The 15626-nt window shown below is 38.6% G+C and overlaps 1 pseudogene; it reads left to right on the forward strand.

The window, feature by feature from the left end:
* The window catches only part of LOC137222342 (zinc finger protein 709-like), a 55184-nt pseudogene that overhangs the window by 27229 nt on the left and 12329 nt on the right, over positions 1 to 15626 (forward strand).

The raw sequence follows: 15626 nt of genomic DNA on the forward strand, positions 1-15626 counted from the left end.
TGGATCTTAAGCATTCCGACCACACAAACAAAAATAAAGATAGTTAGGACTTCCCTGGTGGTCCAGTGGTAAAACTCCGCACTCCCAACGCAGGGGCCCGGCTTCCGTCCCTGGTCAGGGAAATAGATACCACATGCCGCAACTAAGAGTTTGCATGCTGGAACTAAAAGAGCCTGCATGCTGCAAGGAAGATGGAAGATCCCGCATGCTGCAACTAAGACCCAGCACAGCGAAATAAAAAAAACAAAATGATAACTAAGTGAAGTGATGGATATTAATTAACCTGGAAATTCTTATACTCCCAGGAGACTTAATTGCAAAACTCTTACATTGCAAAACACTTCATGCATTGACTTATTTGAACAACTTTATTGAAATGTATGGCACATACTGTGGAAGGCACCCATTAAGTATACATTTTCATGCTTTTAGTATATTTGTAGATACATGCATTTATCACTACAGTCAATTTTTGAAGATTTTCTCACTTCAAAAAGAAACTCTTCTACTCTTTAGCTGTCACCGCTAATCTTCCCATCTTCCTCCTCCAATCCCCGGCCTTAGAAAACCACTAATCTGCTTTCTTTTTCTCCATCCTGGTCTTTCATATGAAAAGAATTCTATAGTATATGGTCTTTTGATTGACTCAGCATGATTTTTTTCAAGGGAAAATTATAAATCAATATTTCCTTCATTTTACATCAGAATAACATTTTATTGATTGGGTAAAACACATTGTTTACCTATTCATCTGTTAATGGAACTTTAGATGTTTCTACCTTTTGGCTACTATGAATCACATTACTCTAAAATTCATGTATAAGTTTTGGCCAAATAAGTATTTTCATATTCTTGGGCATATACCGAGGAGTGGGATTGATGGGCCATATGATAACTCTAGGTTTAATATTTGAGGAACTCCCAGAACTTTTTCCAGAGTGGCTTCGCTATTTTGTCTTCATTCCAACCTGTATGAGAGTTCAAATTTCTCCATCTATCCTGGATAAAACTTATTACCTCACTTTTTGATTTTAGCCATCCTAGTTTTTGTGACATGGAATCTCATTGTGGTTTTGATTTGCATCTCCTTGATGACTAATAATGGCCAGAATCTTTTCATATGCCCTTGATCATTTGTATATTTTACTTGGAAAAATGTGACTTCAGATGCTTGTCACATTTAATATTGAGTTAATTGACTTTTTATAACTAACTTATAAGAAGTCTCTAGATATTTTCAATATAAGTTCTGTTTTAAATATATGATTTGCAAAATTTTCTTCCGTTCTAAGGGTTGTATTCACTGTCTTGCCTTAAAAGTTTAATTTTTATAATATACACATACCATAAAATTTACATTTTCATCATTTTAAGTGTATAGTTCAGTAGTACAAAATACATTGACATTGGGAAACCAATCTGCAGAACTATTTTCATCTTTCAAAACCAAACTCTATACCCATGTTGACATAAACAAATAGGATGCCAATTATTTTTCCAGCAAAATATGTGTTTATCCAGGATTAGCAAAGAATTGTAATTTGGGGTCAGCAACCTTGGCATGCAAGTTCCCCTGCAGCAAGGAGAGTATTCTTTTAAAGAAGGGAAAAGGAAGTTGGGAGGTCTATAGTAAGCAAAGAGTTTTGCACAGCAAAGAAACCATAAACAAAACAAAAAGACAATCCACAGAATGGGAGGAAATATTTGCAAATGATGTGACTGAAAAGGAATTAATCTCCAAAAGCTACAAAGAGCTCATGCAGCTCAATATTAAAAAAACAAACAACCCAATCAAAAAATGGACAGAAGACCTAGATAGACAATTCTCCAAAGAAGACATACAGATGGCCAAGAGACATGTGAAAAAATGCTTAACATTGCTAATTATTAGAGAAATGAAAATCAAAACTACAGTGAGATATCACCTCACACCAGTCAGAATGGCCACCATCAGAAAGTCTACAGACAATAAATGATGGATGACAGATGAATGGATAAAAAGAAGTGGTACATATGTACAATGGAATATTACTCAGCCATTAAAAAGAATGAAATAATGCCATTTGTAGCAACATGGATGGACCTAGATGTCATACTGAGTGAACTAAGTCAGAGAAAGACAAATATCGTATGATATCACTTATATGTGGAATCTAAAAAAAAAAAAAGATACAATAAACTTATTTACAAAACAGAAACAGAATCACAAACTTAGAGAACAAACTTATGGTTACCAGAGGGGCGAGGGGGAGGGATACTTAGGGAGTTTGGGATTTACATGTACACTACTATATTTAGAATAGATAACCAGGGACTTCCCTGGTGGTCCAGTGGCTAAGACTCCACACTCCCAGTGCAAGAAGCCTGGGTTTGATCCCTGGTCAGGGAACTAGATCCCACATGCTGCAACTAAGAGTTCACACGCCGCACCTAAAAGTTCTGCACACCAGAACTGAAGATCCCGCATGCCACAACTAAGACCGGGCATAGACAAATAAATAAATAAATATTTGAAAAATAAATAAATAAAATGGATTAACAACAAGGACCTACTGTATAGCACAGGGAACTCTGCTCAATATTATGTAACAACCTAAATGGGAAAAGAATTTGAAAAAAATAAATAAATAAAATAAATAATTCACAAGGTGCTTTAAGCTCTCCCTTTTGAGAGTATTCCATCATTAGAGAAAAAAACAAACAAAAAAACAATAAATGATGGAGAGGGTGGGGAGAAAAGGGGTTGTTGGTGGGAATGTAAATTGCTGTACCCGTTATGGAAAACAGTATGTATGGAGGTTCCTTAAAAAACTAAAAACATAGCTACAATATGGTCCAGCAATCACACTCCTGGGCATATATCCAGAGAAAATCATGGTTTGAAAGGATACATGCACCCCAATGGTCACTGAAGTGCTGTTTACAATAGCCATGACATGGAAGCAACCTAAAAGCCCATCGACAGGTGAATGGATACAGAAGATGTGGTACATATATACAATGGAGAAAACCATTCTACTTTTTGTCTCTAGGAATTTAGCTACTGTAGGTACCTCATACCCATGGAATCATACAGTGTTTGACCTTTTTTGTCAGGCTAATTTCAGCTAGCATAATGTCCTAAGGTTCATCTATGTTGTAGCAAGAGTAAAATTTGCTTTCTTTTTAAAGCTAAATAATACTCTGATGTATGTATGCACCGTGTTTTTTTTGTCTATTCAACTGTTGATGGACACTTGAGTTGCTTCCACCTATGGCTACTATGAATAATGTGAAATGAACATATATATCTGTTTTGACATATCTGTTCGAATCACTGCTTTCAATTCTACTTCAATTGACAGAAGTCGGATTGCTAGATCAGATAGTGACTCACTTTGCAATTTTTTGAGGAATTGCCTTTTTCTTTTCATACCATCAATACAATTTTATATTCCAAGCAATATCACACAAGAATTCCAAAGGATATTTCTACTTTCTTGATAGTTTCCTTTGAAGCACAAAATTATTAATTGTCCAAATTACCTAAAAGAATGAAATTAGAACACTCCCTAGCACCATACATAAAAATAAACTCAAAATGGATTAAAGACCTAAAGGTAAGGCCGGATACTATAAAACTCATAGGCAGAACACTTTTTGACATAAATCCCAGCAAGATCTCTTTTGATCCACCTCCTAGAGTAATGAAAATAAAAACAAAAATAAACAAATGGGATCTAGTTAAACTTAAAAGTTTTGCACAGCAAAGGAAACCATAAACAAACACAAAATATAACCCTCAGAATGGGAGAAAAGATTAGCAAATGAAGCAACCGACAAGGGATTAATCTCCCAAATATACAAACAGCACATACAGCTCAATATCAAAAAAACAAACAACTCAATCAAAAAATGGGAGGAAGATCTAAATAGACATTTCTCCAAAGAAGACATACAGTTGGCCAAAAAGCACATGAAAAGATGCTCAACATCACTAATTATTAGAGAAATGCAAATTAAAACTACGAGGAGGTATCACCTCACATGGGTCAGAATGCCCATCATCAAAAAATCTACAAACAGTAAATGCTGGAGAGGGTGTGGAGAGAAGGGAACACCCCCTACACTGTTGGTGAGAATGTAAATTGATACAGCCACTATGGAGAACAGTATGGAAGTTCCTTAAAAATCTAAAAATAGAACTACCATATGACCCAGCGATTCCACTCCTAGGCATATATCCAGAGAAAACCATAATTTGAAAGGATACATGCACCCCAATGTTCATTGCAGCATTATTTACATTTATAATAGCCAGGACTTGGAAGAAACCTAAATGTCCATCAACAGAGGAATGGATAAAGAAGATATGGTACATAAATACAGTGGAATATTATTCAGCCATACAAAAGAACAAAATAATGCCATTTGCAGCGACATGGATGGACTTGGAGATTGTTGTGCTTAGTGCTGTGGGTCAGACAGAGAAGGTTGGATGTCATGTGATGTTGCTTATATATGGAGTTTAGAAAGGGGGTGCAAATGAACTTGTTTGTAGGGCAGAGGTAGAGTCGAGGGTGTAGAAAGCAAACTTATGGTTACCAGGGGATAAATAGGGAGGGATAAATTGAGAGGTTGGGATTGACGTGTACACACTACTATATGTAGAACGGATAACTGATGGGGACCTGCTGTGTAGCGCAGGGAACTCTACTCAGTCCTCTGTCATGGCCTATATAGGAGGGGAATCTAAGAAAAGAGTTGGTGTATGTATATGTGTGGCTGATTCACCTTGCTGTGCACCTGAGGCTACTACAGCATTGTGGATCAGCTATAGTCCAATAAAAATTAGTAATTAATTAATTTATTTATAAAATTTCCTACCAGTGTAAAACGTACACCTGAGAAGTTAATGAACACACATCATAGCCTGTGGTTTAACTGAGATTTGTCCTGGCACCCAGCTAGGCTGACTGATTCAAATTTCCTACCAGAGCCAAGTGCTCTGGGATTCTTTAGCTTAAGTACCTAATAAGTGGGAATGGGGCAGGGATTGGTGGAAGGCTCAGCGCTGTCAAGGACGAAAGATGAAAATGGAGTCAACCCCTTTATTATAGATGGTGAATTCACATTTAAGTGTCTGCGTTTCTTAACAAGAAGCACAGTTCCGTGCCTGGCCACACAGACTTACACCAAGCCCTTGACCCCTGGAGGACATAAGACCCTCTTGTTCCAGGCAGGACTGACCTGGGCCATCCTCTTATCTGTACTTGCTGCATCTTGAAACAGAATCAGGAATCCCAGTGCAGGAGGAGCTGCGGAAGACAACTGAGACAATCCCAGGCCAGGAAATGTTGTTTTACCAAGCAAACGTGCCAGGCGGGGACAGGTCCCATCCCACCTCCCACAGGTGGGAGGCATTAGGGGGCGGGGTATTGAGATCTGTCCAACCAGGCGGCCGCTGAGGCAGGTGGGCGGAGCGGTCCCCCACTCAGGCGTGGACTGCCTTACCTTCTACAGCGGAGGGATCGCGCGTCTGTTCCGGGTTCACTAACCTGTTAACTTTCACGTACCTTCTGTTGCCCTGTGTTCTGCACTAGTCCTTGGAGTCGTTAGGAGGGACTCAGACAGACCCAGGAAACCTCGAAATGGTGAGTGTGCTGAGCCGGACTGTGGACGCTGCGAAGGGACTGGTCGCAACCGGCCGAAACCGGCCATCTTTTTTGACCCGGTCACTTCGCGGTCAACTCCGGAGTCTGCGGATACGCAGGGGTCTGGGGCGCTGCTCGGACCTCAGTCCCCTCCGGGTCTCAGTGGCGGGGTTGGCCCGGCAGCTCGGACCCCGGGCGTCCTGTTCGGTCACTTCGCTGCAGGAACTTTGGCCCCGGAGCCTCACCCGGCTGCTCTGCAGCCCCTCTTCTCCCCCCAGATTGTGTGGTGACCTCAGGCACGGCCTTCAGGTGACAACTGGGACTCGTTCTCCAGGGTTCGGTCGTGGGATTAGCTGTGGTCTGAGGGGTCTCAGCCTTTCCTTTCTGCCCCAGGGGGCACCCGTTTTGATAGGGATAGAATAGGATAGTTACACTGGTAGTTGTAGAAGTCCCAGTAGGGGATTGTAAATAGCGAGGGAAACCTAGGGAACTTTGGGAGACCACTGTAACTTATTGATCGCTCAAGAAAGCTATCGAAAATGTTGTGGAACCAATCAGGCCTCCTTAAGTATAAAGCCATAAATAAAAGCATGAGATATGCCCCAGATCATTAAGTGAAAGAAAAAATGAGACCTGCATTCTGCTGGTCGAGTTCAGCAAGGTAATGATCCTTAACACCAAGGACAGGAATTTTAAGAGAAATGTGACATTCCAAAGTAGGAGACCCTCATTATATGGAGACTTGAGATGAAACAACATACTTTAGTGTATGTTACCACCTTTCTCCTGATTTGAATAAGCTCTACGACAGTCCTAGTTTGACCTCCTAGGGTCAGACACTCTCCTATGCCATAGGAAGGAGGAGCTAGTGACCTAAGCCTGACATCTACTCGAAGAATGAGGAAGAAGGCAGTCTTTTTCCCCTTCCCCACTTTCCTTTGACTATAAAAATATAGCCCACTTAATCCTCAGGGCAGAGCCCCCCTGCCTGCTTGCGTCTCTTGCAAGCGTCCTATATTAATAAATCTACATCTTGCCTATCTCTTCGCCTCTTGCTGAATTCCTTCTGCGCTGTGACACAAAGAACCCGAGCCTCAGTAAGTCCAACACCAGGTGAGTGATTCTAATTAAAAGACCATAGGTTCAAGTCCCAATCTGGGTTTAGGCAGGGTTCGAGTCCCGGCACGTGGGTTCAAGTCCCATCTGACTTACACGGTTTCATTTTTTCTCTGAGTTTTCCAAATGTTTGGGAAGCAGAATTTCAAAGACCTTAGCCCCCCAGAGGAGCTCTTTGTAGGGCTGGCAATAAATCATTAAATTTCCAGATCGCTTCCCTCATTCTCAAAGTCGGTTTCGCCTCTCCGATTCAAATTACCTATCATCTATTCGTCTCCGCAGTGCATTTCAAACAAATATTTTAATTGTTTATCCTAGTTCCGTAGTGACGTGGATGGTATTATTTTGGGGGCGGGGGGTGGTCTGTGGATATTTTACAAGAGCAGAAGCCGACAATGACCACTTGGAAGTGGGTTGTATGAAGTCCTTTCTTCTGATTTTTTACTGGAAACAGATATCCTATAGGAAGTCCTTTCGTGGAGGTTTTTTTTGAACTTTTATGGACGATCTACCCTGCCCATCCCTAGGTTAGTCCCCTTCAAAAGATTTACTCGCTTATTTAAGTTTCTTTCTTCAATAGTGTAAAATAGAGCTTCGAAGTCCATATAAAATATTTCCAAAGAGGTAAGAGAGGTGAATTTCAGGGGGAAAAAAATTCCAGTATTACATTCCATTTGTTAAGAATTTTTTGCTTTTATTCAATCCCTGAGGAAGTGTGGTTAAATTTTTGTGGCCTCTCCTTTACTTTTGGTGGATTTCAAATAAAGTTCCAAGATTTAGACTTGTAGAGGAGAAGTATTCAAGTGTGATTAATTATGTAGTAAATGAAATTGCCTTGGAAGTAATTGACTGACATTTTTTTCTGAAAAGGAATAGATATTTGGGGTTTCCTGGTGAACTAGTAGAAGTGGCTTATAATTTTCTTCTCTCATTTCCACATAAACACTGGATTTGAGTGATTTTGCTGAATTGTTCAAACAGGGTTTGTGTATTTAAAGTATCAGTGGTGGTGGAGAGCGCCTGTAGTTGGGAGCAGAGCCTGAGGTCAGTGTCTTCAGGCCAAGGCCCCGTTTGAGCCTGCGAGGGGAAGTACTTGAAGGCCCTCCTATACTTGGAATCATATAGTATATAGCTCTGCCAGATTGGCTTCTTTCTGGTAGCAATATACTTTTGAGCTTTGCTTCATGTGTTTTTATAGCTTGATACTTTATTCCTTTTTATTAGTGAACACTGTTTCATCATATGGATATACCACTGATTATTTGACTCTTGCAAGATATCTTGCTTACCTGTTGACTCATGCCAGTTATGAATAAAGCTCCTACAGGTATTTGTGTATGAGTTTTGTGTGAATATAAGAGTTGATCTCATTTGGACAAATAACAAGGAGTGTGATTGCTGGGTCTTAATATACATACTAAGAGTATATTTTGTTTTGAAAGAGAGCTCCTGTCTTCCTTTGTAGGGGTACCAAGTTCCATTCCCCCCAGCAATGAATGAGGATTACCTTCACATCTATTTGGTGTTTTGCATTTTAGTTATTAAATAGGTGTGTAGTGATAGCTCGTTTTATTTGCAATTTCCTACTGACATTTGACATTGAGCATGTTTTCATATTTCCTGTTTCCCTTCTATATATCTTTTTTTGGGAGCTGTTCAGATCTTTTGCCCATTTTCAATTGGATTATTTATCTTCTTACTGTTGAGTTTTAATAGTTCCTGGATATTTTGAATACCAGTTATTTATCACATAAGTGTTTTGCAAATATTAGTATTTTTTCATATCCTGTGACTCAGCTTTTCATTCCCTTAACACTGCCTTTCTGAGAGGAGACGTTTTTTATTTTAATGAAGTGAAATTATCCTTTTTTTCTTTTACAGACCTTGTGTTTGTTGTTATATTTGAAAATTCATCACCAAACCCAAAGTGACCTAGATTTCCTTCCATGATATTTTGGAGGAGTTTATTACTTTTGCATTTTACATTTAGATCTGTGATGTGTTTTGAGGCTTTTTTTGTAAAACGTGTAAGTCCTATGTTTACATTTGCTTTGTTTGTGTGTGTGTTTGTTTGTGAATATCCATTATTTACAGCACTATTTGTTTAAAAGATTTTCCTTTCATTTGAATTGCCTTTCCTTCTTTGTCCAAGTTCAGTGTGGGTCTACAGGAAAACAGTTGATTATCTTTCAATCTTGAGATATGTCTTCTATTTTTTTAATAAATTTATTTATGTTATTTATTTGGCTGCTTTGGGTTTTCGTTGCTGCGCGTGGGCTTCTCCCTAGTTGTGGCGAGCGGGGGCTACTCTTCGTTGCGGTGCGTGGTCTTCTCATTGCGGTGACTTCTCTTGTTGTGGAGCACGGGCTCTAGACGTGCAGGTTTCAGTAGTTGTGGCATGTTGGCTCAGTAGTTGTGGCTCACAGGCTCTAGAGCGCAGGCTCAGTAGTTGTGGCACACGGGCTTAGCTGCTCCACGAAATGTGGGATCTTCCCAGACCTGGGCTCAAACCCGTGTCCCCTGCATTGGCAGGTACCTTCTTAACCACTGCGCCACCAGGGAAGCCCAGGATATGCCCTCTTAATTCCAAGAGTTATCTGTTGTTGGAGAATCTTTAAGGTGTTTCACAGAGATAATTATGTCCTAGAGACCAAATATTTGAATTTACCTACAGGATACATGAATATATTCTTTTTCAGGAAGTAGAAGTTCCCTCTATTACTTGTTTGTGATTAAAAATGGATGCTGTATTTTACCAAATCCTTTGAAATTTTCATTTCCCCCTTTGTTCTTTTCTGATATTTCCTTTTACCCTCTGTCTTCCCTTATAGGCATATTGATTAGATGTTTATCAGTGTTATTAATCTTGTCAAAGAACTAGCTTAAAAGTTTTTTTCTCCTTCAATTACCCACAATTACATTAATTTCCTTTCTGATTTTTATAACTTTATTTTGTGATTATATCGTCTTCTCTTTATTGTTTCTTTTTTTTTGTGGTACGCGGGCCTCTCACTGTTGTGGCCTCTCCCATTGTGGAGCACAGGCTCTGGACGCGCAGGCTCAGTGGCCACGGCTCACGGGCCCAGCCACTCCACGGCATGTGGGATCTTCCCGGACCGGGGCACGAACCCATGTCCCCTGCATCAGCAGGCGGACTCTCAACCACTGTGCCACCAGGGAAGCCCTCTTTATTGTTTCTTAAGGTAGATGCTTGTGTTGTTGTTTACAGACTTTTGTTTTTTCCCAGTTGATGATGACATAAATTTCTCGGTAGGCACTGCTTTTGCTACATGCCACAATTTAGCTCAAAACAAATCTTAATTTCTCTTGAGACTTCTTCTTTGATCCCATGTATTACTTAGAAATATGTTGTTGAACCTCTGTGTGTTAGGGGTTTTTCCAAATCTCTTGCTTGTATTGATTGCTAGATGAATGCCTTTGAGTTCTAGGAGCATGGTTTGTATGATTTTTCTTCTTTCAGATTTGTTAAGGTATGCTTTATGTCCCAGAAAGTGTTCGGTCTGGTTGAATGTTTCATATGAATTTTAGAAGAATGTGTATTCAGCTCTTGTTGCATGAAGTGTTCTTTAGATTACAATTACATTTAGTTATTTCATAGTATTCCTCAAAGCAAGTCTGTCCTTCCTGATTTTCTGCCTGCTGTTATATACAGCTTATGATAAGGGGGTGTTGATGTATGACTATAATAATGGATTTATGTATTCCTCCCTGCATTCTTCATGTCTTGCCTTATGTATTTTGCCACTTTGTTGCTATGTATGTACACATGAAGGATTGTTATGGCTTCTTGCAGAATGGACCTTTTTGTCATTATGTAAAGTCCTTTCTACCCCTGAGATTTCCTTGGTCTGAAATCTGCATTCTCTAAAGTTCATATATGAGTGCCAGCATTCTTTTGGTTAGTTTTGGCATGGTGTATTTATCTCCATTGCTTTATTTCTCATCTGCCAGTGCCTTCATATTTAAAATGAGTTTTTGGTAGACTACATTTAATTGTAATTTTAAAAATCACATATTATGATATCAGAAAGGGAAAGTAAAAAAAAACAGTATGCACCGAAAAAAATAAAATACTTTGGAACAAACCTGACCAAGGAGGTGAAAGAGATATGTTGAGCACCATAAAACATTGATAAAGGAAATTGAACTGAATCAAAAAATGGAAAGCTGGGCTTCCCTGGTGGCACAATGGTTAAGAATCCGTCTGCCGATATGGGTTCGAGCCCTGGTCCGGGAAGATCCCACATGCCGTGGAGCAACTTAGTCCATGTGCCACAACTACTAAGCCTGCACTCTAGAGCCTGCACGCCTAGAGCCCGTGCTCCACAACAAGAGAAGCAACTGCACTGAGAAGCCTGCACACCACAAGAAAGAGTAGCCCCCACTCGACACAACTAAAGAAAGCTCGCGTGCAGCAGTGAAGACCCAATACAGCCAAAAATAAATAAATAAGTTTATTTTTAAAAAAATGGAAAGCTAACCCATACTCTTGGATTGGAGGAATTATTTTTGTTAAAATGGCCATAGTACCCAAAGTAATCTACAGATTTAATGTGATCCCTATCAAATTACTCATAACATTTTTCACAGAACTAGAACAAATAATCCTAAAAGATATATGGAACTGTAAAAGACCCAGAATTGCCAAAGCAGTTCTGAGGAAAAAAGAAAAAAGCTAAAGGCATAACCCTCCCAGATTTCAGACAATAATACAAAGTTAAAGTTGTCAAAACAGTGTGATACTGCCACAAAACCAGAAATATAGACTCAATGGAACAGAATAGAGAGGCCAGAAATAGACCCACACACCAATGGTCAATTAATCTTTGACAAAATAGACAAGAATATACAATGGGGAAAAGACGGTCTCTTCAGCAAGTGGTGTTGGGAAAGTTGGACTGCCTCATGTAAATCAATGAAGTTAGAACACACCCTCACACCATATACAAAAATATACTCAAAATGGCTTAAAGACTTAAATGTAAGACATGACATCATAAAATTCATAGAAGAGAACATAGACAAAACATTCTCTGATATAAATTATACCAATGTTTTCTCAGGTTGGTCTCTCAAGACAATAGAAATAAAAGTAAAAATAAACAAATGGGTCCCAAACAACGTATAAGCTTTTGTACAACAAAGGAAACCATAAACAAAATGAAAACACAACCTACATACTAGGAGAAAATATTTGTCAATGATGCCACCAACAGGGGCTTAATTTCTAAAATATACAAATAGCACATACTATCCAATAACAAAAACCAGACAACCCAATAAAAAATGGGCAGAAGACCTAAATAGACATATCTCCAAAGAAGACATACATATGGCCAATAGGCACATGAAAAGATGTTCAGCATTGCTAATTGTTAGAGAAATGCAAATCAAAACTGCAGTGAGGTGCCCACCTCACATTGGTCAGAATGGCCATCATTAAAAGTCTGCAAATAACAAATGCTAGAGAGGGTGTGGAGAAAACGGAGCCCTTTTGTACTGTTGGAAGCAATGTAGATTGGTGCATCTACTTTGGAAAACAGTATGGAGGTCCCCCAAAACACTAGAGTTGCCATATCATCGAGAAATCCCAGTCCTGGGTATATATCCAGAGAAAACTCTAATTCAAAATGATACAGGCACCTAAATGTTCATAGCAGCACTATTTACAGCAACCAAGACATGGAAACAACCTACATGTCCATTGGCAGATGAATGGATAAAGATGTAGTATATATATTCAGTGGAATACTGCTCAGCCATTAAAGGTGAAATAATGCCATTTGCAGCAACATGGATAGATGTACAGATTATCATACTACATGAAGTAAATCAGATGGAGAAAGAGAAATACCATATGATATCACTTATATGTGATATCTAAAATATGTCACAAATGAACTTATTTTCAAAACAAAAACAGACAGACATCAAAATGAAAGTTACGGTTACCAAAGGGGAAAGGGGGTGGGGGGAGATAAATTAGGAGTTTGGAATTAGCAGAAACAAGCTATTATATATAAAATAGATAAACAACAAGGTCCTATTGTATAGCACAAGGTACTGTAAAATCCTGTAGAAAACCTTAATGGAAAAGAATATGAAAAAGAATATATATATATGAATATATATATATATGTATATATATATCTGAATCACTTTTCTGTACACCAGAACCTAACACAACTTTGTAAATCATCTATACTTCAATAAAAGTGAATAAGTAAATCTGATATTACTGTAATTTTCTTTCATTTGTATTGAGACCATTGTTGATCGAAATGGTGACTAATATGGTTGGATTAATATCTAACACTTTTTACTCTTTCTATTTGTTGCCCTTATTTTTTCATTTGTCTTTTCTCTTTTTTCTACCTTCTCTGGATTTAACTGAGCATTTTGTCTGATTCTTCCTTTTTTCCATTCTTAACCTATACCTTTGTAAAGAACTTTTTTAGTGGTTGCCCTTGAGTTTTCAGTATACATTTAGAACTAACCCACATCAGTCTGCAACTTAACGCAGTACCTCTTCAGTGGTTGTTCAGGTACCTCATACCACACTATTCCCATTTCCCCTCCTCTGTCCCTATTGATATGGCTGTCATTTATTTCACTTATCCACAAGGTTATCATTATCAATGTCATTCTTGCTAATATGATTTTAGACAAAGTATCATCTATTATAAAAGAAATATAAAAGATGTTTACCTTTATTTATTCCTCTTTTAATTCTCCTACATAATTTACATTCTTTCTGATGAATTTTAATGTCTTTCAAAGTTGGCATACTAATGACAAGTTCCATCAATTTTTGTCTCAAAATGGCCTTCTGTTTTTTAAGGATAATTGTGCTTCCTAACAGAATTCTAGGACACTGTTTGTTTTTTTTTTAATTTCAAAACTTTAAATGTTTCAATCCACTTAGTTCTTTTATATATACGTATGTATATAATTATTATTATTGTTTTTTTTTCCTGAAAAGAAGTCCAGTTTGATTCTAATCTTTATTTCTCTGTACCTAAAGTATACCTCTGGCTTCTTACAATATATATTCTCTTTGCCTTTGTTTTTCTCTCTACTTTAAATATAATATACTTTGGTCTCCATTTTAGGTGTTTTCATTTTTATTGTTCACTGAGCCTCATGGATCTATGGGTGTTGTCTATCATTAATATTAGGAACATCTCAGTGGTCGTTACTTATTTCTGTGTCTCTTTTCCTTCAATTATTTTCATTATATGTATCTTAAATCTTCTGTTAAAGAAGGTCATGCCAGAGTTCATGGATACTGTGTTCTATCTTTTTTGATCCTTTTTGTCTTTGTGTTAGACTACAGTGAAACAGTTTTTTTGGGTACCAGCCTTAAGAACAGAATCTTTGGGGCATATTTAAAAAATGTCTTTCTGGGCTTCCCTGGTGGCACAGTGGTTGAGAGTCCGCCTGCCGATGCAGGGGACGCGGGTTTGTGCCCTGGTCCGGGAGGATCCCTCATGCTGCGGAGCGGCTGGGCCCGTGAGCCATGGATGCTGAGCCTGCGCGTCCGGAGCCTGTGCTCCGCAACAGGAGAGGCCACAACAGTGAGAGGCCCGCATACTGCAAAAAAAAAAAAGTCTTTCTTTTCTCTTTCCCAGTTTTAGGGCACCAGTTTACCCTTTGAAGTCAGTGCTCTCATGGCTCTGGGAGGACTTGTTTATTTCAAGATTTTTCATTCTCTTCTCGTGAGATGGAGAATCACAACTTCTAATTTCATAAATCCCAGACTAGATTTTCACTTAGCAGTTGCAATACTGGCTGCTTGGAAAACTCCTGTTCCTGAAATAGCAGGATGGAGACTTTATGTTCTTTTGGAGGAAGCCAATGATGAAACCCTTACATAATTTATAATCATGGGAAAATTCACCATCAAAGTGTTATGGACTTTGGTGAGCTCCCTTGTAAACTGTAGCTCTTAACATGTTCCTTGAGGGCAGTAAGACCCAGAGTATACTGTTATGGTGTGAAGAGAAAGAGTTTTTTGGGCATGTAATTGCACTGTGTGTTCTAGAATTTGGCTGGAAGCGCCTTGAGGCACCTGAGTATAGGGATTTTGTGATCTAACATATTAATGCTTCTTCCCCATGTCTGAGCTCTAAATTTGAAGTAACTTTCTACCTGCATCAAATTATATGTAGAGAGGAAGGAAAAACAGAGTCTATGCTAATCATTATACAACTTAAAAGCAGTGCATCTGCAGAAGAATATTTATATTCAGGCAACTGTGTGTGATTGTGATTTCTTCTAAAGGCCTGGAGGACTTTGGGACAGTGTGGCCAGCTGGGCTTTGTTAAAAGTTTGATTTCTACAGGTCACCTGGCCTCTGATGATAGGTGATAGGATTAGAAAAAAGCTTCCAGTTCTTCACTGTATGCCTATTTATTAAAACCTCATGCAATCTTGATCCTCTGCCTCATGGAGTACTGTAACTTGTGGATCATAAGAAGAAGATGAAAGAATTTTTTCAGCAGAAATCATTGTTCTTAAAATGACGTTTCTTTCATTTGTAAAGTATTTCTCATTCTCTGGGCTCTGCCATTATTGTGATATAAGCGATACTGTGACCACAAAAGTTATGTGTAAATAATTTCCATTTGTTCATGATGCTGTTAAATTATTGAGGAAGTATGGAGAATAAGTTTATCATGATCAAGTCATAGAATAACTCTTTGTAAACAACAGAATTGTATGTAACCTTCCTATAAATCGAGTGTGCGTGTCTAGTTCTGTCAGTCTCATGAATCTCAGTGTGCTCCTATTTTGGGTGTTTTAGGACTCATTGGCCTTTGAGGATGTGGCTGTGAATTTCACCCTGGAGGAGTG

Source organism: Pseudorca crassidens, chromosome 3 (genome assembly GCF_039906515.1).
Source record: "Pseudorca crassidens isolate mPseCra1 chromosome 3, mPseCra1.hap1, whole genome shotgun sequence".
Taxonomy (NCBI): domain Eukaryota; kingdom Metazoa; phylum Chordata; class Mammalia; order Artiodactyla; family Delphinidae; genus Pseudorca; species Pseudorca crassidens.